The sequence below is a fragment of the Phocoena phocoena genome, chromosome 2 (assembly GCF_963924675.1).
Source record: "Phocoena phocoena chromosome 2, mPhoPho1.1, whole genome shotgun sequence".
Taxonomy (NCBI): domain Eukaryota; kingdom Metazoa; phylum Chordata; class Mammalia; order Artiodactyla; family Phocoenidae; genus Phocoena; species Phocoena phocoena.
The window spans coordinates 120,471,137-120,497,701 of NC_089220.1; positions in this window are offsets into that span (position 1 = coordinate 120,471,137).

Consider the following 26,565-nt stretch of genomic DNA (forward strand, 5'->3'; position numbering starts at 1 on the left):
GGACTCTCAACCACTGCGCCACCAGGGAAGCCCCTCATTGTGGTTTTAATTTGCATCTCCCTGAAGACTAATACTGTTAGGCATATTTTCATGTGCTTATTGGCTATTTGTATTTCTTTATTTGTGAAGTGTCTGTTCAAATATTTTCCTTTATTAATAGTTTGTCTTTTGTTATTGTTTTGTAAGAACTCTTTCAATCTTCTGAATACAAGTCCTTTTTCTGATACGTTCATGGCAAAGATTTTCTCTTAGGATGTGGCTTGCCTTTTTGTTTTCTTAATTGTTACCTGTGAAGAGCAAAATTTTTAAATTTTGGTGAAATTCAATTTATTTATTTATATTTTATAATTTGGCATTTTGTGTTCCTACCTCAAGGTCACAACCATTTTCTGTTTTCTTCTAGAAGTTTTATAGCTTTAGGTTTTCAGTTTAGGTGTCTAATCCATGTGTTGTTAATTTTGTTTATGGTGGGGGTAATGGTTAATGCTCATTTTATTGCTACTGGCTCTCCAATTGTTCCGGCATGCTTTATTGAAAGATTTTTTTTCCCACATTGAATTGCTTTGCACCCATAGTCAAAAGTCAAATCTAGACTCTGTTTTGTCATATTTATCTATTTGTTTCTCTTAATGCCAATACCAATATCTTGATTAATGTTGTATCACATGAAGTCTCAAAATCAGGAAGAATAAGTCTTCCAAATTTGTTTTATTTTCCTTTTTTGATTATTTTTATAAAAGCCTCTGCATTTTTATACAAATTTTAACATTAACCTGTAAATTTCTTTTTAAAAGTTTTCTCGAATTTTACTTGGAATTGTGTTGAATCTATAGAACAATTTGGGCACATTTAACATCTTTTTTTTTTTTTTTTTTTGCGGTCCGCAGGCCTCTCACTGTTGTGGCCTCTCCCATTGCGGAGCACAGGCTCCGGATGCGCAGGCTCAGCCGCCATGGCTCACGGGCCTAGCCGCTCTGAGGCATGTGGGAGCTTCCCGGACTGGGGCATGAACCCGTGTCCCCTGCATCGGCAGGCGGACTCTCAACCACTGCGCCACCAGGGAAGCCCTTTAACATCTTTTTAAAATAACTTTTATTTATTCAAGTATAGTTGATTTGCAATATTATATTAGTTTCAGGTGTACAGAATAGTGATTCAGTATTTTTGCAGATTATACTCCATTTTAGGTTATTACAAGATAACGGCTATAATCCCCTGTGCTACACGGTATATCCTTGTTGCTTATCTATTTTATATGTAGTAGTTTGTATCTATTAATCCCATACCCATAATTTGTTCCTCCCCCTTTCCCTCTCCCCTTTGGTAACCACAAGTTTGCTTTCTATATCTGTGAGTCTGTTTCTGTTTTGCATATACATTCATTTGTATTCTTTTTTAAGAATCCATATATAAGCGATATCATACAGTATTTGGAGGATATTTAACATCTTAATATTAAGTCTGAACAATATTGCATCTCCTTTCTCATGAGAGGGGCTTGTTAATATCTAGATTCTAGATCATTTAGGTTTCTTTGCATTCTTAGCTATCTGATGGGTTTTAGAAACTAGAATTTTGCGGGTTATTTGGTTTCCTCTCTTGTGCCATATCCTTAGTGACTTTCTGTATCCTAAGTGGAAGTAGAAGCCACTTTTTTCTATGAGTAGCTTTTAAACTTCTGATTCAAATACTTCATTTCTCCTTTTTAAAGTTATTATTTTCTTTATAAAATAGCTTCATTCAAGGTATAATAGACATTTAATAATGTGGACACAAAGTTTACAATTAGATATGTATACCAGATGAATACACCTTTTAATCAAGATAAATATATGTGACATCCCCTGAAATCCTTCATGTCCCTTTGTAATCACTTCTCACACACCTCCCCAATCTGCCCCCATCCAGACAACCACTGGTCTGCTGTCACTATATATTAGTTTGTATATTGTAGAATTTAAATAAAACTCTCCTTTCCCTTGGCATAATTATTTTGAGATTCATTCATGTTATTGCATGTATCATGAATTCATCCCTTTTTGCTGCTGAGTAGTATTCCATTGTATCAATATACTCCAGTCTCTCTATTCAATTATTGGTGAAGATGTGGGATGTTTACAAGGTTTTGGCTATTTTAAATATAGTTCCTATAAACATTCCTGTACAGGTTTTTATATGGATTTATGCTTCGATTACTCTTGGGTAAATAAATGCCCAGCTGTGGAATGACTGGAATCAATGGTATATTAACTTATTGGTCATCCATCTGATCTCTTTTATACACTGCTAAGTTCAGTTTGCTTGTATGTCAAAGGTTTGTATTCATGTTCAAAAGACATTAATCTGTAGTTTTCTTGTAATGTCTTCACCTACTTTTGGTATCAGAGTAATTCTGGTGTCATAGAATGAATTGGGAAGTATTCCTTCCTCTTCAAATTTATGTAAGAGTTCGTTTGTAGTTTGTGAAGAATTGGTATTCTTTCTTGCTTAAACTCCTCAATGAAGATATTTGGGTCTAGAAGGTATTTTTTATTTTCTAAGGATTTCAAATATATTTTAATTTATTTGATAGAGGACAATTCATGTTATCTATTTCTTCTCAAGTGAGCTTTCTAGTTTGTGTATTTCAAAAAAAAATTATCCATTTCATCTAACTTGTCAAATTTATTTATATAAAATTGCTCATAATAATCCATAATTTAAAAAATATCTATAGAATCTGTAGTATTGTCACATGTCTCATTCTTGATACTGGTAGTTTGTATCTTCTTTTTTCCTGCTCAGTCTGGCTAGAAGGTTATCAGTTTTATTGACCTTCTAAAAGAATGACTTTTGATTTCATTGATTTATTTTATGTTAGTTTGGGTCTAAGCTCTTACATTTTATTCTCTGTATGTATACATTTCATTTTGTTCCCTCTTTTTTTTTTTCTGGTTTCCTAAGGTGGGCTGAAGTCATTGATTTGACATCTTTTCCTTTTGTAACAGAGTTGAAATAGAAGCCCACAAATTTGACAAGTTGCATTTTCATTTTCATTCAGTTCCTAATACTTTCTAATTTCCCTTTCCACTTTTTCTTTGACCCATATGTTATTTAGAAATGTATGAATTCATTTCCAAATGTTGAGAGATTTTTTTCCCTTGAGATATTTCTGTTATTGATTTTTAGTTTAATTGCTTTATGATTGGCGAACATAGTTTGTTTGACTTAAATCTTTTAAAATTTATTGAGGCTTGTTTGGGGGCCCAGAATATGATCTATCTTGGTTAATGTTCTGTTGCACATGAAAAAAATATATATTCTGAAATTGGTTTTTGGAGCGTTGTATATGTCAGTTAGGAAAAGTTACTTGACAGTATTGCTAAAGTCTTCTGTACCCTTATCAACTTCCTGTTTGCTTGTTCTATTGGTTTTTAAGAGAGGCATATTGAAACCTCTGACTATAATTGTGGATCTCTCTATTTCTCCCTCCAGTTCTATTGGTGTTTACTTCAAGTATTTTGAAGCTGCATTAGTGGTTGCATAGATTTTTAGGATTGTTAAGTCCTCTTAATGAATTGACCTCTTTATCATTGTGAATTAACCTTATTTTTGGTAGTAACATTCTGTTGTCTAAAATTTACTAATTCTGATATTAATCTAGCAAATATAGCATTATTTAGATTAATTTTAGTATGGTATATCATCTTCTATTCTTTTTCTTTTAAATGAAGTGTGTCTTTATATTTAAAATGCTCTTTTTTTGTAGACAGCATATAGCTGGGTCTTGAATTTTTATCTAATCTGACAATCCCTGACTTTTAATTAGAATGTTTAGACTCTTTAAATTACTATGATAATTGAAATGGTTAGTTTTAAATCCTGCTATTTTTTTCTGTTTGTTGCTTTTCCACTTTGTTCCTTTTTTCATTCCCATTTTTCTCATGGGTAAAATGAGTATTATTTATGATTCCACTTTAACACCTCTTTGCTTATTAGTTGTAACTCTGTTTTGTTGTTTTGATAGTCACTTAAGATTTATAGAATATATCTTTAACCTACCATTGTCTGTTATCAAATGAAGTTACACCACTTCAAGTACAACATAAGAACCTTACAACAGGTAAGGTATTTTTAGGTATCCTGACCTTTGTGCTATTATTGTAACCTGTATGATTTTATATATTTTATAAGCCCCACAATACATTGCTATTACTATTGTTTAAACAATTTTCTTTAAAAAGATTTAAATACTTAGAAATAATCTTGTATATTTACCCAATGTAGTTACCACTTCTGACCCCTTCATTTGTTTGTGCAGATCCTTATTTCTATCTTTCTTCTGCCTGTTGGGCTTCCATGAGCATTTCTTGTTGTGTGGTAATGAATTATTTTGCCTTTGTGTGTCCAAAAATGTCTTAATTTATCTTCATTTTTGAAATGTATTTCCTCTGGGTATAGAATTCTAGGTTAACAATTTTTTCAGTCAGTGCTTTGAAGATGTTATTCCACTCTCTTTCCTGTCTTCTTCTTTTTTTTTTAAATGAGAAATTTGCTGTCATTCTTATTCTTGCTCTTGTGTGTATGAGTGTTTTTCTTGGCTATTTAAAAGATTTTCTCTTCATCAGGGGTTTTGAGCAATCTGATTGTAGTATACCTTGGTGTAATTTTTTCATGTGTCTTGTGCTCAGAGTTTTCTGAATCACTTTGGTCTTTGGGTTTATAATTTTCAGCAAATTTGGAATGTTCTAGGTTATTATTTCTTCAGATACATTTTCTGCCTTGCCTCTTTTATGAATACCAATTACACGTGTATTAGATCACTTCAAGTTTCTTCCGCCCCTCATGGATGATCTTTTCATTCATTTATTGCATCTTTTTTCTTCTCTATGTGTTTGTTCTTGGATAGTTTCTTTTGCTATGTCTTCAAATTCGCAAATCTGTTTCTTCTGCAATGTCTAGCATGCCCTTACTTCCATCCAGTGTATTGCATTTTTCATGTCAGACTTGTAATTTTTATTTCTAAAAGTTTTATTTAGGTCATATTTCTATTTAACTTTTTTTAAGATCTGTAATAGAGTTGAAACCACAACTGTAATATTCTTTTCTGCTAATTCTAACACCTCTATCAGTTCTGGGTTGTTTTTTTTTTCCTAATTCCAGATTGTATTTTCCTGCTTCTTTGCATGTCTGTTCGTTTTTGATTGGTTGTCTGGTACTGTGAATTTATCTTGTTGAATGATGGACTTTTTGTATTATTAAAAATATTCTTGAGCTCTCTTTGTAACTGAGAGGACCCTATGGGGCCTTCCCAGAACAGATCCCCCCCAACCATGTTCTCCACCTACCTCTTATAAAATTGTAGCCTCCTAGGCCTTCTCTGATTTCCAAAGAGTAAATTTAATCAGGGAAGTGAGAAAATGCAGAAAGGAAAACAGGCAAGCAAGATAAAGTAATAATAGTTTAGCCATCAAACAAAGTCAAGGACCTTTAGTTCCTCCTCAAGGGCTATAGATAATATTCTGAGCCATGTCCTTTGAGCTGTTTGGCAGATCTTGAAACCCCCACTAGGTGGGAGATGTTAACTGTATGCTGCCCACAAGCATGTAGACCCCAGACCAGTTGGAACAAGAAGGTTGATGAGGTTGACTCCCAATTACCTCACCACCAACCAATCAGAAGAATGTCTACAAGCTGGTGACACACTCCACAACCCCCCTCCCTCACCCTGTCTTTAAAAACCTTTCCCTGAAAGCCTTTGGGGAGTTTAGGTCTTTAAGCACTAGATGCCTAGACTCCTTGTTTGGTGCCTGCGATAAATGCTGCACTTTCCTTCACCAAAACCTGGTGTCAGTATATTGGTTTGGTAACATGTTTGCTATAGGTTGTGTGGAAACAGTTTGATCCTTAGGGTCCTGCTTTTACAATTTGCTAGATAGGACCTAATATTTAGTATGGAGTTAATTATTACCCACCAGACAGGCAATGCCCCATAAATTATGCACCAACCTGGTGGTGGGAATGGTTCTGATTTTTGCCCCATGTGAGTGCCAAGCACTGTTCCCTCTGATCCTTTCAGGAAGCTCTTACCTCAGCATCCAGTAATGTCTTCACATGCATGCTTCAGTCATCACCTGCTGACCACTCTGTGCTCCCTCATTGGTAAAATGCTCTTTCTGCCTTGTTCTCCTGGGATCTCAGTTCTGTCTCCTCCATTCAAAGACTCTTCTGGGCTCTGCCTTTAGTTCCACCTCATCTTGTTGTAGTCTGGAAACTCAAAACAATTGTAGGCCTTGCTTCTTTTGTTTCCAGCCCTCAGGGTTCACTGTCCTTTGCTGCCTAACGTCCAGTGGCATAAAACCATTGTTTCATTTATTTTGTCTTTTAAAGAAATTAGTTCTTTCCAGCATGAGAGTAAATTTAAATCCTGTTACTCCATTTTTGTCAGGAAACTAACTGTCTTTATTTTCAGAGATAGTTCTCCCTGCCCCACTGTGTGGCCTTCCTTGACATTGTGATCAGTCACCCCAGCCTCCCCATTGCTGCTTGACCCCTCCTTCCCCAGCCCTTTCTTTGACTCCAGATCCTGGTAGAGCATCTTCCCAATGATAAGAATTTTAGAGTAGCTCCATAAAATCCACTTTCTAGTTTGCAACTTGAGTAAGTCCCTCATATCACCCTGTTCATTATTATGGAAGATATCTATCTAATTATCACCTATTATCTATCTATCCATCTATCTATTCATCTATTTTTAATTGAAATTTTTTTCAGGTTGTAAGGTACAGAAATATCTTATTCTGGAGACTTCAAATGAAGAAGTCTATGTAAGAATATGGACAGATGTAGTGAAGCACAGGGTGTGCTCTCAACACCAGATCCAGTCCTCAAGGGAAGTCAGATGTTCATTCAGGATCCCACAAAAAAGTTCCCATAATGTTCCCACAGGACAGGTAGCATGTGTCAGGCCCTGTGTGAGTCTGGCCCGTGGCCCAGGTGTCAAGCCTGGTGTCATATCCAGGGTTGACTGGTCTCATAGCATAATGTGCAGCAACTTTTCAGATAAATGCTTCTCAGAGTGGGCCAAGGGCTTCACTGGACCTTGGGACCCCATGGAGTGTCCAGAATGATGCCAGTGGTTCACAGGGATAGCCACCCTTTATTAAGTACTCATCTTGCAAACATTTCCAACACGCCTATCCATACAGCATATATGTCACTTTTCCTGTTTTCCAAGAAGAAATAGAGACTAAGAGAGGTGAAATATTTTTCACTGCACTGTCTAACCCATTCCATTCATACCCTTGATTATTTTGGAGCCAGCAGATAGTATAATACTTTCTTGTTCCATGCCATGCAGAAGCAGAATGCGTTGTTGTTATGAACTGCATTGTGTCCCCTAGATTCCTGTGTTGAAGCCTTAACCCCAATCTGGTTATATTTGGATATAGGGCCCTTATAGGTGTAACTAAAGTTAAATGAGGTCATGGGGTGGGACCATAATCCAATGTGACTGGTGTCCTTATAAGAAGAGGAAGAAACAGCAGTGATGGACACACAGAGAACATGAGGACACAGCGAGGAGGCCAAAGAGAGTCCAGCCAAGGAGAGAGGCCTCAGGAGAAGCCAGATCTGCTGACATCTTGACTTTGAACTCTCTACCTCCAGACAGTGAGGTAATAAATGTCTGTCGTTTAAGCCACTAGTCTGTGGTACTTTGTTATGAATTCCTGAGCTGATGGATACAGTTCTCAACACAAAGAAAGAGTCAGAATCACAGATTTCTGTAGTCCTTCCCAAATCTAGCATTCTGTGGATTGATCCCTTGACTACACATAACTAATGCCAACATCTTGTTAAAACCTAGCAATTCAACCATCCCTCCAGACTCCAAGCACATTTTGGGAACTGTGTCTGAAGACCTTTTTTATTACCTTCCTCCAGGGTCCTTACTGAACAGTGATGGCCTGGGGTTCTCCAGGATAGGTGGGTACAGAGTAGGGCTTCTGAGAGTAGTGTTTCCTGCCATAGGAACCAGTGTGGATACCGTCCCTAAGGGTGTCCTTGAGCCCAAGTCAAGAGCCCTGGATCCACACAACCTGGGGAAACCCTGTAGGACAGACATGGCAGCTTGGTGCTTTGTGAGAACCAGATCAATGGGTGGCATAGATCGCCAAGCATAGTGCCCCAGTGAAGGGAGGATGCTCTGTCCCTGAAAACTCACATTTCATGAACCAGGTTTTTGTTTGTTTGTCTTCAATTTCTAAATGCTTGTAATATATTCCAAATTCCATAACTTCACCCCCACTTCTCTTTTTCCTATACACACCTTCCAAACATCAGACTCTGAATGCAGATAACTTTCAGCCCAGCTCATCAGCACCCACTTTCCGTATTTCTGCCTTCCTCCCATAGAGAGAACATGGTGATTCTGGCTGTTCAGGACCAGCCCGAAAGAGCACAGAGTAGCTGTGGTGTGTGATCTGAGGGTAGAGCCCGGTACATGCCCACTCTCAGCTTCAGTAGAAATTCATCCCTTAGTTGAAGTGAGGGAAGTCCACACCCTCCACGATAGAGGTGCAACACCAGCCTGGAGCAGAAGCAGTTAAACTAGACATGCTTCTGCTTGACTGATGTATCAGCTTAGCTTTGAAGGAATAAGGAGAGAGAGAGAGAGAGAGATTCCATCTTGACGCCCTCGTTTGAAGGGAGTTAGAGGGCTGGGGGCTGTGTACACGGGCCAAGTGAGGAGGTTGAGAAGACCTGGGTCCAGGTACACCAGCCTTTGTCCCCACTGCTGTCCACACCAGTCTCTGGGAGCCCTGTGTGGAGAGTGTCTATGGAAAGGGAGCCCTGGGAAATGCCCTTCACCCTCCTCTGTGCCTGTTTGCTTCCTCCTCTGTGTTGTGGCAGGTTAAGGAGGGAGACCATATGAGGAGTACACTCATGCTGTGTGAATAAGCCCCCAAACCAAATTTTCCCAGTCCCCTCCATTTCCCTCCATGCAGACTCCCACACCCCCTGCTCCCAGGGGAGCTCTCACGTCACAGCACTGAGCCATGGGGACGGACCATGTCATCACCCAGAGGGCACATCACAGGCTGCTCCAATGGCCTCTGATGAAGCCCAATCTCCCAAAGTACCCCAACCTCTGATTTTCAACAATTCAAAGTTCAGTCATCATTAGTGCCCCCAAAGAATCTGATGGATGCAAAAGGCCCTTTCCAGGTTACATTGAAATATTTACGTCTGCAGTGGGGTACTATTTTTACAGAGAAACTACAGATTCTTTGTCCACAGTACTTCCAGACATCCTTCTATCTTACCCTCCTTGGGGCATCATCCAGTGTATGTTGTATGTACCACACACAGCAGAATGGAGAGTCTGCATTTCACAATCTACCTTTAATGTCTCAAAACTGGACTTTTGGAAATTCAAAACAAGAGTCTGAGATGAAAACATTTTGAGTTTTGAAAGTCGGGCCCTGAGAGACAACACGTGCTCATTTTGAGTCAGTTTCTCTCACTCTGAAGAGTAGATTGAGCTTTCCTGGGCTGGCGGGAGGGATGAGAGTATGTCAGAGAAGAAAAGGGGAAATGAGTTGTGGGGCTCTGAGCCAGAGGCCCAGGGTACTCCCCCTGGAGAGCCCTGGCAGGGAGGGCAGGTGCAGACAGCCAGAGGGCAGGTGACTCAGGGAAGCAGGAGCACAGGGGCCTGCCAGCTTGCAAGGTCTCTGAGTGCTGCACCCCCATCCCAGCGCAGACGTGGCCCTGGCTATAAGGACATGGCTGAAGGACTCATACAGATCACAGAGCTCCCTTGCACTCCAGTGTTGTCTGCAAAGCAGTAAAATAATTTCCCAGGAGTCAAGAGTAGTACAGAAGGCCACCTCTGTCCCACCAAGTTTCTTGTGGCCCCAGAGTGGCACAGACTGCAGTGGGCTACTCCTAGGTCCCTAAGAACAGCCCAAAGCAGCTGGGAGAGGGGTGGACTGAAGGGGCCCTGGGGTAGAAGTACAGGGAGATTGAGCAGCAGCTTGCACACAGCAGTGACAGGAACCCCCGTGCAGACGCACCCTTCAGGGGATGGCAGACAGAGGATGACACGATGGGGACAGACACCCATCCCCATCCACCCCTGAGGCCATGGCATCAAGAAACCATCCAAAACACAGCCACACTGGCAGGAAGAAGGGAAAAGGTGGTGTGTGCCTCTGTGTGTGTGTGTGTGTGTGTGTGTGTGTGTGTGTGTGTGTGTGTGGTGGGGGGGAGGCCTGAATTGTCTGAAATTTCATTTCTCCCATGGAAGGAGACTTAAAAAAATGAAATTATGTTATATAAACATAAAGGTCCGTTTTTTGAAAACTTAGAGATTCATGCCCTGCTACTCTATTTTATTTAGCCTTTAGAGCAAATTTTTAAGCATGTAAAAAGCAGAGTATTGTTGGGTGAAAGCTTTATTGCCAAGGCTTTAAAGTACAAATAGGTATAATCCTACCTGTAGTTGAAAAATTATAAATGTCATTATTGAGTGAATCTTTTACTGCTATGGAAACTCCAAAAAAACAAAGGCACATGGGCTTCCCTGGTGGCGCAGTGGTTAAGAATCCACCAGCCAATGCAGGGGACACGGGTTCGAGCCCTGGTCCAGGAAGATCCACATGCCACGGAGCAACTAAGCCCGTGCACCACAACTACTGAGCCCGCGTGCTGCAACTACTGAAGCTCACATGCCTAGAGCCCGTGCTCCACAACAAGAGAAGCCACTGCAATGAGAAGCCCACACACCGCAATGAAGAGTAGCCCCCACTCGCCGCAACTAGAGAAAGCCTGTGCACAGCAATGAAGGCCCAACACAGCCAGACAAGACAAAACAAAACAAAACAAAAACAAAAACAAAAAACAAAGGCACATAAAATTGTCCAAATTTTTTGTTCCTAGGACAAAAACATAAATGAAAATAATAGGTAAATAGATTCTCAAATCACAATAATAATATTGAGAACAATTTTCTTCTTCTGTACCAGTAAAACTGCAGATAAGGAATGATCTCATCTAAAGGAATTGATGACAGCAGTTCACCCCCTTGGGTGTGCAGCTTGGCATGAATATGGAGGCCCAGAAAGAAAGTTCTGTGAAAGCAAATCTTTAATTAAGAAGAACTGGGTTACACCCTATATGAGAAGGGATCCCTTTTAAGAAGCCCACAAAACACTAACAAAGACTGAAAAAAACAACACTGGGCATGAATTGAACGATAACGGTGTACCAGCCCCTTTGCATGTCTTAAACACAATTCCTGCACACCCCCCCATGAGAGGCCTGAACTAGGCATCCCTTTATTACCTGACTCCCCAAGGTGTCCCCTCTCTAGTAGGGGGGGCCATGATGATGTTTCAGGTCCCCAGGTGTCAGTGTCACCTCCAAACTCTCCCTGCAGAGAACCCTTTATGTTCTCTGCAGACCCACACCCCATGGGCCTTCCCCAGGCCACAGCCTGAGCTCTAGCTTCTGGGGGTTGGAGAACAGGACTATCAGAACCTTCATGGCTTCTGTGATTGAAAGTAAGTCCCTGCCTCTCCAAGAAGAGTCTCTGTCTTGGTCAGCTCAGGCTGACATAACAAAATATGATACACTGGGTGCCTTAAATAACAGACATTTATTTCTCACACTCTGGAGGCTGGAGTGCCAGGGTGCCAGTGTGGTCAGGTCCTGGTGAGGACCCAATTCCTGGCTTGCAGACACCACCTTCTCACTCTGTCCTAACAATCTCTTTGGTGTCTCTTCCTATAAGGGCACTAATACCATCATGGAAACCCCACCCTCAGCACCTCATATAAACGTAATCACTTCCCAAAGACCACATCTCCTAACACCATCCCATTGGGGGTTAGGGGTTCAATACATGAATTTTTCTGGGATGCAAATATCCAGTCTATAACAACCTCCAAATGTAGGCAAGGGTTTCTGTTGCCCGGCAGTTACAGAAGCAAACAGGAAAGACCCTAATCCTCACTCATCCCAGCAGGGCCTGGCCCCTGGTGTATTCACCTTCAGAGGCCAGGATCTCATCTGGCACATGATGCTTCCTGGGAGGGTTCAGATAGTTAGGAAAGTTGGGAGTGTCTATTGGGAATTTGGGGACAATAGGGAATGCTGGGAAATTTGGGAGTGTCAGGAATATAGTCTCTAATCTTCAAAGAAGGTTCAGGTTGCTAGCTAGTGGTTGCACTTCTGCCACCAGGAAATCCGTCCACAGCTAAAGCAGCCTCACTTTCAGGTGTATCCTCTCTTGCTGGCTCCCCCATGGCTGAGACCCAAGGTACAAGTGGGCATTTCCCATCCCCTGACATACAGTGAATGCTCACTCATCCACGACTTTGCATAGGCTGTTCCCTCCTCCTAGCACACTGCCCCCCCACACCCCGCCGTTTGTCTTCCTGGCATATTCTCAATCCCTCTGCAGTGCTGGTTCATATGTCACCTCCTTGTGAAGACTTTCACAATGCTCCTAGGCAGTGAGAGCATTCATAGCTCTAGCAACTTACTTTTATTATTTTCCTCTAATATTTCATTATAATTATGGTTCTTTTTTTTTTTTAAACTAGCATCTGAGCTCCTTGTCAGCCTCAACCAGAGAGGCTGGTGGGGAGTGGGGAGTCTCGGTTGGGACAACTCTGGGCATGCTCATAGCTCATCTAAGAGTTGGTCTCTGGGACTCAGACATGTCCCAGAGCCCAGCTCAATGCTGGACTAAAATGAGGCTCTTAATAAATGTGTGACAAATAAAATCAGCCCCAAAGTTGATCAGAAATCCATTGATTCACTAATGGATGCAATGAACATTTCTGGAAGACCTATCTGGCTTGAGACATTGTCCCAGATACAATGTGATAAATAAGAATCATCATTTTAAGGAATCTAAAATCTAATACAGGAGATAATACATGTAAATACATAATCTTAATAGTTGTCTATTTCTGTGTAACAAATTACCCCACATTTAGCAGCTTAAGACAACAAACATTTATCACCTTACACAGTTTCTCTGGGTCGGGATCTAGGTTGGCTTGGCTGGGTGCCTCCAGCTCAGGAACCCCATAGGGTCGCAGTCAGGTTGTCAGCTGGGAATGCCTCATCCAAAGGCTTGACTGGGGCTGGGGCACCCACTTCCGTGGTGGCCACTCCCACGGCTGGAAGTTGGTGCTGGCTGTTAGAAGGAGGCTTCGTCTCTTAGTTCCAAGGAGAGAAATGGGCTCTATTGGCTCTCCGTTTGGCTGAGTCTCCCTTTGGGGACCTTGAGTTCAGCAAGCAGCATTTCACATCTTTCCTAGGCTGACCGCTAACTGGGAGGTTAAAAATTCCCTGCAAACATACAAGAGAAGGTTAGAGGCACAGACCCCCCCTCGGCCCCTCACTTCCTGGGGAAGTTAGAGAGCCGGGGAGGAGCCCTCTTGGCACTCTTTCCTCTGTCCTGGCCGTGCCAGCTCTGAGCCTGGAACACAGCTGATCACCAGGTAGGAAACAGCACCAAGTGGCCAAGAATACGGGTGCTGGCTTGACTTCGGAGAAATTATTTAGCCTCTCCACACCTCAGTTTATTCACACACAAACTGGAGATGGTGTTAGTAGCTCCCCCAAGGCGTTGGCTGGAGATGAAATGGTGACTCCCGTGGAGCAGAGTGCATGAAACAGATGACAGCAGACAGCAGACACAGACAACCTGACCTTTACTGTTTCCCCACAGGCCCTTTTATTTCCAGGCAGAATTTTGCCGCTCTTGTGATGGGTCACTCAGACAGACATCCCTTGAAAAACAAATCAAGAACTGAATCACCAAATATTGATAGAACACAAACATAGTAATCTGTGTTATTGGCCTTCCTTCCAAGGCACTTGTAATTGGGAAGGCAACATTTATTTGCATAAATCGAAAGCAGTAAAAGGGATATGTGAGTAGGAGCAAGGCAATCTGTGGTGCCTTGGACCACCAGGGCCTCATCCTCGGGTCACAGGGCAGGTGGGGACTGACCCATAGTTTGGGTTGGGAACCCATTTCATCTTGACTTCAAATAGAGCACTGGAGGGAGGGGCTGCATTTCCTAGGAATTCCTGCAGAGTGGTCCCACCTTGCTTCTCCTTGGACACACATCCAATGGGTCATGACTCAACTAGGTAAACATTCACTCAGGTCCAAGGTACCTGCTGAGGTATTTTACTCCACGTTGAAGGACACATAAAGGTGGGGACAGTGTGTGCCAAGATGGTTGTGCTTTCAGGTAGAAGAAGCAGGGTGTACACGCACATACATACACAGCAGTGTGGCAGGCTGTCACGTTCAGTAGAAGTGGTCAAGTGGGGGAGAAAAGGACATTCCTTGGGATCAGAAGCTGGGTCCCTGGGTGAGGCACTTACTTGGTGTTGCCACAGTAATGAAGGGGCAGAGGGCCACAGGAACAGCAGGGACAGAGGTGCGGAGGGAGAAGAGTTAGCCAGCCCTGCTGGATTCCCTTTCTCATGATAACTGCCCCTGGATAAGAGGCTCCTCCAAGGCTCAGAGGGATTCTGGTGCTCACATGTGTCTCCTTGAGGCAGGGGAGATGCCACAATCAAAGATGCTCTTGGATTAGATTACCAGCACCTCTGCGCCTAGAGCTGGGACTCGGGGGATAAAAGAACAGCAAGGTGAGCTGGGCTGAGTGCTGGTGGCCTGAGGAAGTCAGGTGTCTAGAAGGCTGGGGGTGGGTAGGCAATGGGAAGGACAGCGGGAAGCTAGCTGTCCAAGAGCGGAAGCCAGGGTACCACGTTGGTGTCTCCAGAAACAGACCTCTTGTCTTGGCTCACTGCTGTGTGAGGTGGCAGGCTATGAGGGACCCATGGGGCCAGGAGAGTGCTAGGTGCAGCTAGACAGATGGATTGGAACAGGTGAGGGGGCTACTTGAGACCACAGGAGCCACTGGGAGTTGGGGTGGCTTTGGTGTGATCAGAGGGGACCTTGGTGCCATCACTCCAACGTTGCCCTGTGGGGAAGTCACCTAGAGTAAAATAGGACTGTGGCCAAGAGGGTGACAGAGGAGGGGAGTCGGGAGCAGCATCCTGAGGAGTGGTGCCCAGGGCACCCTCTTCTGAGCCAAACTTGCCCCCTGCAGCAAGAAGTTCCTGCTCCAGGCCATCCCTGGTGGCTTCATCCCAGCACTCCACAGCCCTGGCCCTGCGTCCTGCCTTTCCTCCTTCCTCTGGACAGTGTGGTCCCCGGCCTGTGGAGGTAGGGAGATGCAGGCATCACTCTGGGTATACTCATGGACCCTCTGCATGGATGCTGGCCTCCGCCCTGGGCCATTTACTCCAGACCTGTGCACTATCTGGAGGCACTGGCTCTGCAAACCCACATTCTTTGGCTGAAGCCAATGAAACACAGGAGTCGGATTTAATTCCCACTGACGTGGGGGTCTTAGATATGTCATAACAGTGGCTGGACTGCTCCCATCTCTTCTCCATCCAATCTCCCTGTGAGCAAACAGAGGGCGAGGGAGGTACAACTGTATCCCGACCCCAGGCCTCCAGCTCACAAAGCTCCGGTGGGTTTTGTCTTCCTTAAGGCCAAATCCCAGCAATTGTGGGTGTTACCTGCTTTCTATCAAATCTTGGGGAAGTCTCCTTTTTAATTTGGTGTTTTCTGAGAAATGGGGATTTGCTGATTTTATCTTTAGGTGTGTTCATGAGGGGACTCTCCCCATTTGCAGGGGAGGCCCAGCTCGGCCAGGCTGTCCTGCTCCTTTCTCTGATCTGTGTCCAGGGGTCCTAGACTGGGCTGGGGGACCCGTGGGGTGAGGACAAGCAGCCTGGGGTGGTCCCCAAAACTTTAAGCTCATCTACTGGCCCCAAACTATTTGTTTTTCTTGACTTGTTATTTCCCTCTCTCTTGCATTGTCTATTTTCTTCTATTGGAATTCTCTTTTGAATACTTTCTTCAGGTAGAGCATATGGTTATATGCTTGTGGTGTACTAGTCAGTAATTCCCTTCCTGATTTGACTGTGTTTCATCTCATGAAAGAATCAGACTGTCACTACACACACACACACACACACACACACACGCGCACACACACACATACACAGATTATCCTGCTAATTCATTAAGTCCACATTAGTCAGACTTCTAGTATGTTTATAGAAACAGTGCTAGATACAGGAGGAGATGGAAACTAATATAAGATCCATCCATTCTTCTCCAAGAAAGTATGTTTTTGTGGGTGAGGCGAGACAATACAAGATTCAAATAACAGATAATCCAGAAGAGGTGCTAGGTGCCAGAACATGAATCTTCAGGAAATGGTCTTTTCTCTTTGGGTTTTAGGATAATAACCATGGCTAGTTCCAGAAAATAGAGTTGAAAGTCATTTTCCCCTTAGAGTTCTTATCTAGAACCACAGCATATCCAGAGGTAGGAGAAACTTCAACACCCTCAGTTTTCTGCAGAGGAAACTGAGGTTCAGGGTAGAAAATGACCCAGGCAAAGTCCAGTGTAAATTGTTAGCTGATCTGGGACTCAACCCTCACATTCTTATGTCAAGGAGGGTGTGGTGACAACTCTGATTTGCTTTAGGCTATTTTAGTTGTTTGGATATAATCCAAGTACCCTGATGTAGGTATCCAGCTATATACATTATCAAAACATGGCTGAACTTTTACACTTGGGATTGACATCATCATCATCATCAAATAATTGTTAAATTATTAAGTGCTAAATTAATAATTTAGACTCTAATCTCTACATTACAGATTTGCAGGAACATTAAATTGATTTTTGTCATTGGATTAGTCTGCTAGCGTTGCCATAACAAAGTACCACACACCGGGGGGCTTAAACACCAGAAATTAATTTTTTCACAGTCTGAAGGCTGGAAGTCTGAGATCAAGGTGTCTGCATGGTTGGTTTCTGCTGAGTCCTCTCTCCTTGGCTTGTAGACGGCCGCTTTCTCCATGTCCTCACATGGTCTTTCTTCTGTGTGAGTCTGTGTCCCCAATCTCTTCTTATAAGGACCCCAGTCATAATGGGTTATGGCTCATCTAATGACCTGATTTTAACTTAATTGCCTCATTTAAAGACCCTCTCCAAAATACAGTCACATTCTGAAGTACTGGGTGCTAGGACTTCAACATATGGATTTTGGGGAGTGGCACAGTTCAGCTCATAACACTCAGTTAAAACTCTCAAAATAACATAAAAAAGGAAAAAAGAATATTAAACATCATGAGAATAAAAGATTCCAAATTAAAGGGAAAAAGTAAAGGAGACCTCATCTTGGACCCATGTATGGCAATACCTCATACACTGAGATTTCACCTCTGCACACAGAAATCACCCTCTTCCACCCGACGTAAACACTTCAACCTGAACCTGATACTCCTTTCCTGTCAGCTCTCAGCACAGAAGAACTCAGCATCACCCACTCACAGGTGCCCAGGAGCCTGGGAAAGCCATGAGGCAACACAGGGCTGAAACCATGACAGCTCATGAAGCAGGTGAGGCTCCTTACCTCCCCTCATGTCATTCTGTTGTTGTTAAGGGAATGGCAATGTATATATTAATTAGCATTTGTATTATATCAATAGAGTATGTACTCACATAATTAATAATTAATACATAATATGGTACATTATAATTACACAAATTATAATTAATATTAATTGGAATGCATTAATATATAATATATTGTGATAACTATTAATTAATATAATTATAATCATTATCGTATTATATTGTATTAGTATATTATATTACATATGCTATTACATTAATAATAATTGATAATTTTATTAGTATGTAGTAATCATATTATATATAGTATACTTAGTATAATTTTATACATAATAGATAACTATATATTAATGTATAGTATATAGTACTTTTATATTATTTCATATTATATTCTATATGCTTTTATATATTATATATAATAATATATAATAATCTGGTATAATATACTATACTTATTTATTAACATGTATTAGTACCTAGTACCTATAATATATGTCAATATAGTATGTATTAACAATATATTAATCAATAAAGTATATATTAATATATTTAATTTTAAATATATTAATATATAATATAATACTTATATAAACATATTTTAACATATATTTAATATTCAATATATATTTAATATATTAATATAGCACTATATATTTATATATTATATGTGTTAAAATATTAATATACTAATATTTTTTAAAATTGACCTATTAGCATATTTTGGTGTATAATATATAATACACAAGTTTTATATTACGTACTATATAATACTATATATTAATTATGTATTTGGGCCTTTAAACACTGACTCTGTCCTTGAATGTCACTGTGTGAGCAATGAACATACACATTTGGCCCTGGGCGAGGTACTTACCTTTACTGTCTCAACTTGCATATTTTTAAACTGGGGACAACATCTGCCTGCCTGTGAAGAAGTACACTTGAGGCAATGTCAGATGGGACTGACACAGGATTGTAATCTATAAAATGCAAATCACATAATAAAGATGATTTCCTACCCAGCAGTGACTGATGTAGAGTAGTACCGTGGCAACACAAGGGCTATCTCACTGCAGAATCACAGCTTCATTTCTTATAATGGGATCACAACAGTTGAGGCTTGCAGATAGCATAGAAACGCTAAAAAAAAAAAAAAAGCCTACAGTTTGATTTAACTTGGGCTTACAAACTCTTAAGTCATGTTAATTATCTAATGTTTTGTTTGGCTCTTCATAGGGAGGACTGCTGTCAACACTCATGACCCAACGAGGCCAGGGACCCCAGGTAATTTTGTTTGTGAAATTAGAAGCTTGAGATTTGTAAAGGAAAACAAACAAACAAACAAAAAACAAACCAAAAATAAACAGAGCAAGAGGGACCGGGTTAGCAGACAATCTCAGTGAGAATTGGCAATTTCCTTGGCTGCTTCAACGGGCAAGTGCTTACAAGCCTGACCCTCCTCTTCCCTGAGGAAGTTTCAACAGAAGATACCAGATGTCCACTTGCCATCAGTGAGATCAATTAATTTATAACACAGAATAGAAATGGAGAAAATAGGACTTAGCTCAGAAGGCTGTCAAAATGGAGATCTCTGAAAAAATAAAATCATGATTTTTATTGAATTAATTCTATTAGTAATAAAATCAAGAGTTACTGAGCTTTGGTTGCAGTCTGCATTGAGCAGGCACAGACGGGGCTGATTCACGTGCTGCTTCCGGTAATGACATTGCAGTTCCCACACTGGAACCAGACATTTGCAGTCCTACAGATTTACACATCTTCCAAGATGCCTCTGCTTCCCTGGCAGCCACTTCAAGTGCTAGCTTGAAGAAAGGGCCAGACAATTCCTTGGGTCTACCCAGGAAAAAACCAGAACTTTTCATTGGTGTTAGAATTATGTAATTGAATGTAGCTGGTTTGTTAACTATTTTGTGTTGAAATAAAAAAGTAATAACATTTAAAGTAAATACTATTTAATATATACATATATATTTGTAGGCATTCAAAATAGATTTTTATATTTGGCTCATAAAATATTTTATAATGCAGTCAGAAAGCAAAAGAGGAAAAAAATAATATTCATCAGTTACCTCTTAACCATATTCCCCTATTGTGTTCTCCTTATTGGTGGAGGTGATTGCAAAGTCCACAGTTAACCATGTTTTGCAGAGAGGTGAGAAGGAAGACAAGCCCCTCTTTTGGCTGCGTGGTATCACACATTAACGAAGCACTAAATTTTTATGACTTTTCTGTCGCTTTCCTCTCTCAGAGTTTTCTGGAGGATTGCAGAACCTGAGCACAGAGAGGCCAGAGTCAGAGCAACTCTACCTGCTGGATGTGGTCAGGTGTCCAGAGTGGGGCAAATCAAGAGTGTGACATGTCACAAGCCTGCTGGACCCTCCAGGACATTTGATGGCCTCTCTTGTCATTGAGCCACGGAGAAAGGCTTAATCCTATATCCTCAAAACACTAATAACCAAGGCTGAGTGTAAGTCTGGTTTACATTTCCATTTAAAATGGAATTTAAATTTTGACACCTGCATATTGGGACTCTGCTGTATGACCCACCCGTGCTGACCTGGTCCAGTAGACCAGTCATCTGGCTGCAACATAGTGCATGGCAGGCAACGCTGCTATTTCCCTGTACAAAAAGGAGGGCTTTTTGGTGGTAAGCGCAGTGGGAGCTGTCAACAGTTCTCAACGAAGATAAGGTTACTGATGTGTATTTCCATAACGACGCATTGCTGCTTAAAATTTATCTCCCAGGGGAGAACTTCAAAAGTAGATTTATTTAGAGAGATCTTTTCTGTATGAATATATTTCTTCTGCTGTAGAGGAATAATTATCCAATGCAGCCTAATGGAACTGCAGTGGGGAAACAAACCAGCAGGAAACCCAGAACAGAGAATAGATTTGGGGTTTGGGTTTCTCAGATGGGAAGTGAGAGCCAGTTCCCTGCCCTGAGTGGGATCTTCTTGGCACCTGCTTTATCTCATCCTCACAGTGAGATGCAGAGGAACAGAAGAGAGATTTCATGCTAATGGGATGGGACAAGACAGCACAGTCTAGAGTGGCATTTTCCTAAGGTTGGGCTGGAAAGAGGGTATTCTTCACTGTAGTCAGTTCATTTAGATTTTAAACATCTTCTAGACTCCAGAGAAATGAAATCCCTCTTAATCATCACTATCGAGAAGGAATAAATACATGCATTTCTCCTTCGCACAATAATTGGCTATGAAGCATTCTGGTAATCCTTTCATTAGGGTGATGAGATCCAAAAATAGAGGCCAAGTATGTTTATTGGAAACTAATAGACCCACCTGAAATGTAAAAATTCATGTAAGAGGTGTGTGTGTGTGTGTGTGCACATGCCCGCACATGTGCTTTGGAGGGAGCAGTTGAGGGCGGCGGGGAAGCAGGTAGCAATTCATTTTTTCACCACCTCAAGCCCTCCTTTGTTTGTTTTTAAATCCTTCTTTCTTTCCTTCCTTCCTTCCGTCCTTCTTTCCTTCCTTCCTTCCTTCCTTCCTTCCTTCCTTCCTTCCTTCCTTCCTTTTTCTGCATTGGGTCTTACTTGTGGCACACGGGATCTTCTGTTGCAGCCCATGGGCTTTTCCTTGAGGCGTGCACGTTGTTCCTAGTTGTGGCACGTGTCCCTAGAGCACGCAGGCTTAGTCGCCCTGCAGCATGTGAGATCTTACTTCCCTGACCAGGCATTGAACCCGCGTCCCCTGCATTGAAAGGTGAAGTCTCAACCACTGGACCACCAGGGAAGTCCTCTCAAGCCCTTCTTTGGAATGAAGACACATAGCCTGTGTAACTCACCCCTTCTGGAATAATTGTTGAAAGGGTTTCTCCACCTTTCCTCTAAGGTTCCAGTTTGAGATCCAATAAGTCAAGTCCAGTCCAGACTCTGCCTCTGTGAGCTCCTCCAGGACTGGGAGATGTCAGTGGGTTTCTCTTTCCTGCCAGATAGGAAGGGTTGCACCGCTTTCTCCTTGCCCTGTAGTCTGAGATTAGACTTTGATTAATTATAACCAGGCACGCAGAACTCTGACTTGGGTCTCAGTAGGAGTGACAGTGTGGTCGGCAGGATTTTGGGTCCCATGATCCCCACCCCCACCCCACCCCTGACACACACCTGTTGGTACACCTGTGGCAACATGCTGGCAACAGAAAAAACAAATTCAGATTTCAGTCTGTGGAAGTGGGGTGCTGCTGTAACAAATACCTATAAATGTGACGGTGGCTTTGGAATTAGGCAGTGGCCCAAAGCTTGAAGAGCCTTGCCCAGCATGATAGTAAAAGCCTAGACTGCTTTGAACAGACTGTTATCGGAGATACAAGTGTAAAGGACTCTGGTCGTGAGGACTCAAAGGAAGTGAGGAGCGTTGTGGAAAAATCCTACATTCCCTTGTATAATGCCTAAGTCACCAGAAACAGACTATAGACACAGGGACTTTAAGACCACTGCTGTTTCAGCTCCCAGACTGGACTTGGAGAATGTTGCCCTAGAAGGCTCAGAAGAAGGTGAAGAAATGCTACTGGAAGCTGGAGGAAGAGGATCTATTCTACATATTGGCAGAAAGTTTAGTGAAGCTGTGCCCTGCTGGTGTGTAGGGAGCAGAACTTGTAACCATAAACTTGGTTGTTCAGCTGAGGAAATTTCCAAGTCAAGGGTGGAGAGTGCAGCCTGTTTTTATCCTGCTTCTCAGAGTAAAATATGAGTCAGGAGAGAGATGCTGAGAGAAGAGCGGTTAGCAAAGAGGAGCCTGGACTGGATGATTTAGGAAACAGGCAGCCTATCCAGAGAGCAAAGCCACCAGAAAGGAGAACTCACCATCATGTCTGTGTGGCACATGACCCCATAGCCTTTCCCAGTGCCTTGGGAGTGTCAAAGTCTTGACTTTATTCATCAAAAGGGGATGATTCATTTGTTGATGGACACTTAGGTTGTTTCCATGTCTTGGCTATTGTAAACAGTGCTTCTAAGAACATAGGGGTGCAGCTATCTTTTTGACAGATGAATGGATAAAGAAGAGGTGGTGTATACACACACACACACACACACACACACACAATGGAATACTACTCAGCTATGAAGAAGAGTGAAATAATTCCATTTGCAGCTACATGGGGGAGGGGCATTGGGGAGGGATGGATTGAGAAATTGGAATTAGCAGATGCAAACTATTATATACATGTATAACTGAATCACTTTGCTGTACACGGGAAACTAACACAACATTGTAAATCAAATATTCTTCAATAAAATAAATTTTTAAAATAATAATAAAAAGAAAGGGGCTGATTCACTCACTGACACAAAAAGCTTTTGGAAGAGATTGAGAATGAATATGTGAAGTGAGTAATTTCAACAAATTAAAGAGAGGAAAGTGCAAAAAGGTAACATCGTTGTGCCCATACAAGTGAAGTGAGTGAAACCCGCCTGGTGTTGGGGTGGGGCAGCTTTCGTTAGTTGGAACACGGTCTGCTGGGGACTGAGTCCTGCCTCTTCCTCTCAGCTGCCCTTCCTTGTGCTCTTAACACATGAAAAACATGAAAGACTAGGTGCAGATGAGAAACTCAAATAGAAGCAGAGCTAACCAGAACCAGGAAACTCCACCCCCGGAAAGAATTTGAGAGGGGGCTGTGATGCAAAAAAAGGGATGATTTGAGATGTGTGTAAAAGTGCCGGCTCCCGAGAGCACCTGGGCACCGCTACTCTCTTGCCTTGCTTATGACTTGAGTCAGATGAGTGTAAGAAATAATCAGGTCATTGCATATCTACATCTTTTTGCTTCTTCGTTTGTCAGCAATGGGTGATGCTGGAAAGGACCTCAGATTTGCAAGAGGACAAAGGCTCAATCTACTGGTGCTCTGTGTAAGTCCTCCTAGAATTGATGCTATCTGGATAGGAGGGGCTTAGAATTGTGTTCTGCACCAGAGAATCATATGGTTTCTTCTTTGTATTCTGTTAATATGGCAAATTATATTGACTGATTTTTGAATGTTGAACCAAGCTTACATTCCTGGGATGAGCCTCACTTCGTGGTGATGTCTTGTATCTTTTTATTCCCTAATAGCTTTGATTTGCAAATATTTTGTTGAGGATTTTGTGTCTGTGATCATGAAAAATATTAGGGTAATGCTGGCCTCTTGGTAAGAGTGGGCAAGTGTTTCCTCCTCTTTTATTTTCTGAAAGGTATTGTGTAGCATAAACATTTCTGACTTTAAATGTTCAGTAAAATTCACCCGTGGGAACTTTTGGGATTAGAATTTTTTCATTGGAGAAAAAAAAATTCTTTTACAACGGTTAGCTAAGAATTCAGTTCCTTTAATAGCTGTAGGATTATCTGGTTTATCTATATCTTGGGTGAGTTTTGGTAGTTTGTGTCTTTCAGTAATTGGTCCACTTCATCTCAGTTGTCAAATGTGTGGGTATCGAGTTATTTGTAGTGTTCTCAGATCAGCCTTCTAATGTCTAGGGGATCAGTGTTAAAGTCTTTCATTCCTGATATTGTAATTTGTTTTTTCTCCCTTTTCTCCCTTGGTCAATTTGTCTAGAATATTATCAACTTTATTGATCTTTCAAAGAGCCAGCTTTGGGTTTCACTGATTTTTTTTTTTTTTTTTGCAGTACGCGGGCCTTTCACTGTTATGGCCTCTCCCGTTGCGGAGCACAGGCCCCGGACGTGCAGGCTCAGCGGCCACGGCTCACGGGCCCAGCCGCTCCATGGCATGTGGGATCTTCCCGGACCGGGGCACGAACCCGTGTTCCCTGCATCGGCAGGCGGACTCTCAACCACTGCGCCACCAGGGAAGCCCTGGCCTATGCATTTTGCAGCTGTGTTGATAGTGCATAAACATTTAAGATTTTTATGCCTTCTTACACAATTGACCCTTTTATCATTATCTAATAGCCCTCTTTATCCCTGATAATATTTCCTGTTCTGAAAGTTACTTTTTCGGAAATTAATACAGATACTCTGGTTTTCTTTTGATTCATGATTACATGTGTATGCATGCATTCTCCATCTTTTGACTTCAACCGATATCTCTTTATTTGTAAAGTAGGTTTCTTGTAGACAGCCTATGGTTGAACCTTAATTTTTATTTTATTAAAAATTTTTTAATTGAAACATTGGCTTATAACATTATATAAGTTTCATGTGTACAACATTATATTTCTACTTCTGTGTATAGAGAACAGCGTCGTGGTTACCAGAGGCAGGGAGAGTGAAACAGGTAAAGGGGGTCCACTGCATGGTGACAGATGAATGGGTCTTACTTTTTTTAATCCATTCTGGCAATCTCCATCATTTTATTGATTTCTTTAGACCATTCTCATTTAAAGTGATTATTCATAGGGTTGGATTAAACTGTACCATCTTGCGAGCTGTTTTGTATTTGTTTTCATTTTTGTTTACTTCATATTTTTCTGCCTTCTATTGGTTTAAATGAGCATTTGTCTGTGATTCTGTTTCATCTTCTGTGTTGACTGATTATTTAAACATTTCTTTAAACATTAATGTGATTTACCACATACATTTGAAAATAATATTTGTCTTCCTTTGAATAACACTATACTGCTTCACCGCTTATACTGTTATAAGCGTAAAGAACCTTATAACAGCACATTCCCAATTCTTACCTCTGATGCTATAATCACACAATATATTTTTATTATTTTTGCTTTAAAAGCCAGTTATAGCACATTTGAAAGAAGAAAAAATATTCTATTGTGCCTTCATTTATTTCATTTCTGATCTCTTCATTGCTTTGTGTAAATCCATGTTTTTGGCCTATATCTAATTTCTTCTGCCTGAAATACTTCCTTTAACATTTCTTGTAGAGTAGGTCTAGTCTGATAGCAATGTTTTTGCTTTTGTTTTTCTGAGAAAGTCTCTATTTCTCTTTAATTTTTGAAGAATATTTTCACTGAGTAAGAATTTGAGGTCGACAGTTCTTTTTCTTTCATCACTTTAATGATAGAACTCAATTCTTCTCACTTGCATGATTTCTGATGATAAATTTGCTACAATCCTTACCCTTTTCCCTCTATAGATAACATATATTTTGCCCTCTTTGGTTGCCTCCATGATTTTCTCTTTGATTTTCAGTGCTTTGAATATGGTATGCTTCACTTTTTCCTCCTTCCCTCCCTCCCTCGCTTCCTTCTTCCCTTCTTTCCTTCCTTCCTTCCCTCCTCTTTTCTTTCATATTTATCCTGCTTGGTATTTTCTAAGCTTTGTAGGCCACTGGTTTGGACTCTATCACTATGTTTGTAAAACCCTAGTGGTTATTTCTCCTTTCCTTTTCTGTCCTTTGTCTCCTTCTGGGATTCCAATGATATGTGGATTGACATTGTCCCACAGCTCTTTAAAACTCTTTTCTGGTTTTTTGGTTGGTTGGTTGGTTTTCACTTTTTAAATTTTTTCAGTTAGGGTAATATCTATTGCCCTATCCTCAGTTTTAGGCAGGCGCTGTGAACCTGGGTCTTGGGAATGTTCCTCTGCTTTCAAATCTGTGTCTAACAAGTTTCTGCCACTCCCTCAGGGTAGAACTTCATTTGTTTTCCTGTTTTCATCCATCTGCAGTGGGTTTTCACTAGTGCCTCCTTTTTCCCCTTCAGATTCTGGCTTCTGTATCCTCTAGGAGATGGAGGAGATATGTTCTGGGTGGAGTTTTATCAGTAGCTGTGCTCCATCCCCTGGCTGGTACTAGGAAAAAGCTTTCTCAAGATCCTCCCCAGTCTTTCCCATGAATACCTGGTAGGGCTCCTACAGGGAGAATGTGAAGGAGGGTGTCAATTGGTCTATGTCTGCCACCCTCAGAGACTCCACACTCTTACAGTCAGCTCTTACTAGCTTTTATGGTGTCTGCTCTTGTCTGCTCCAATAAACAACTGCTTGAGTCTTGCTTTTCTCTATAGTAGCCTATGTCTATGTAGATTTCAGTTTGGTTACTTGGCCTAAGACCTCAGTTCTCTGATGAGTTAAGGAAAATCATTATAGGCATACCTTGGAGATATTGTGGATTCA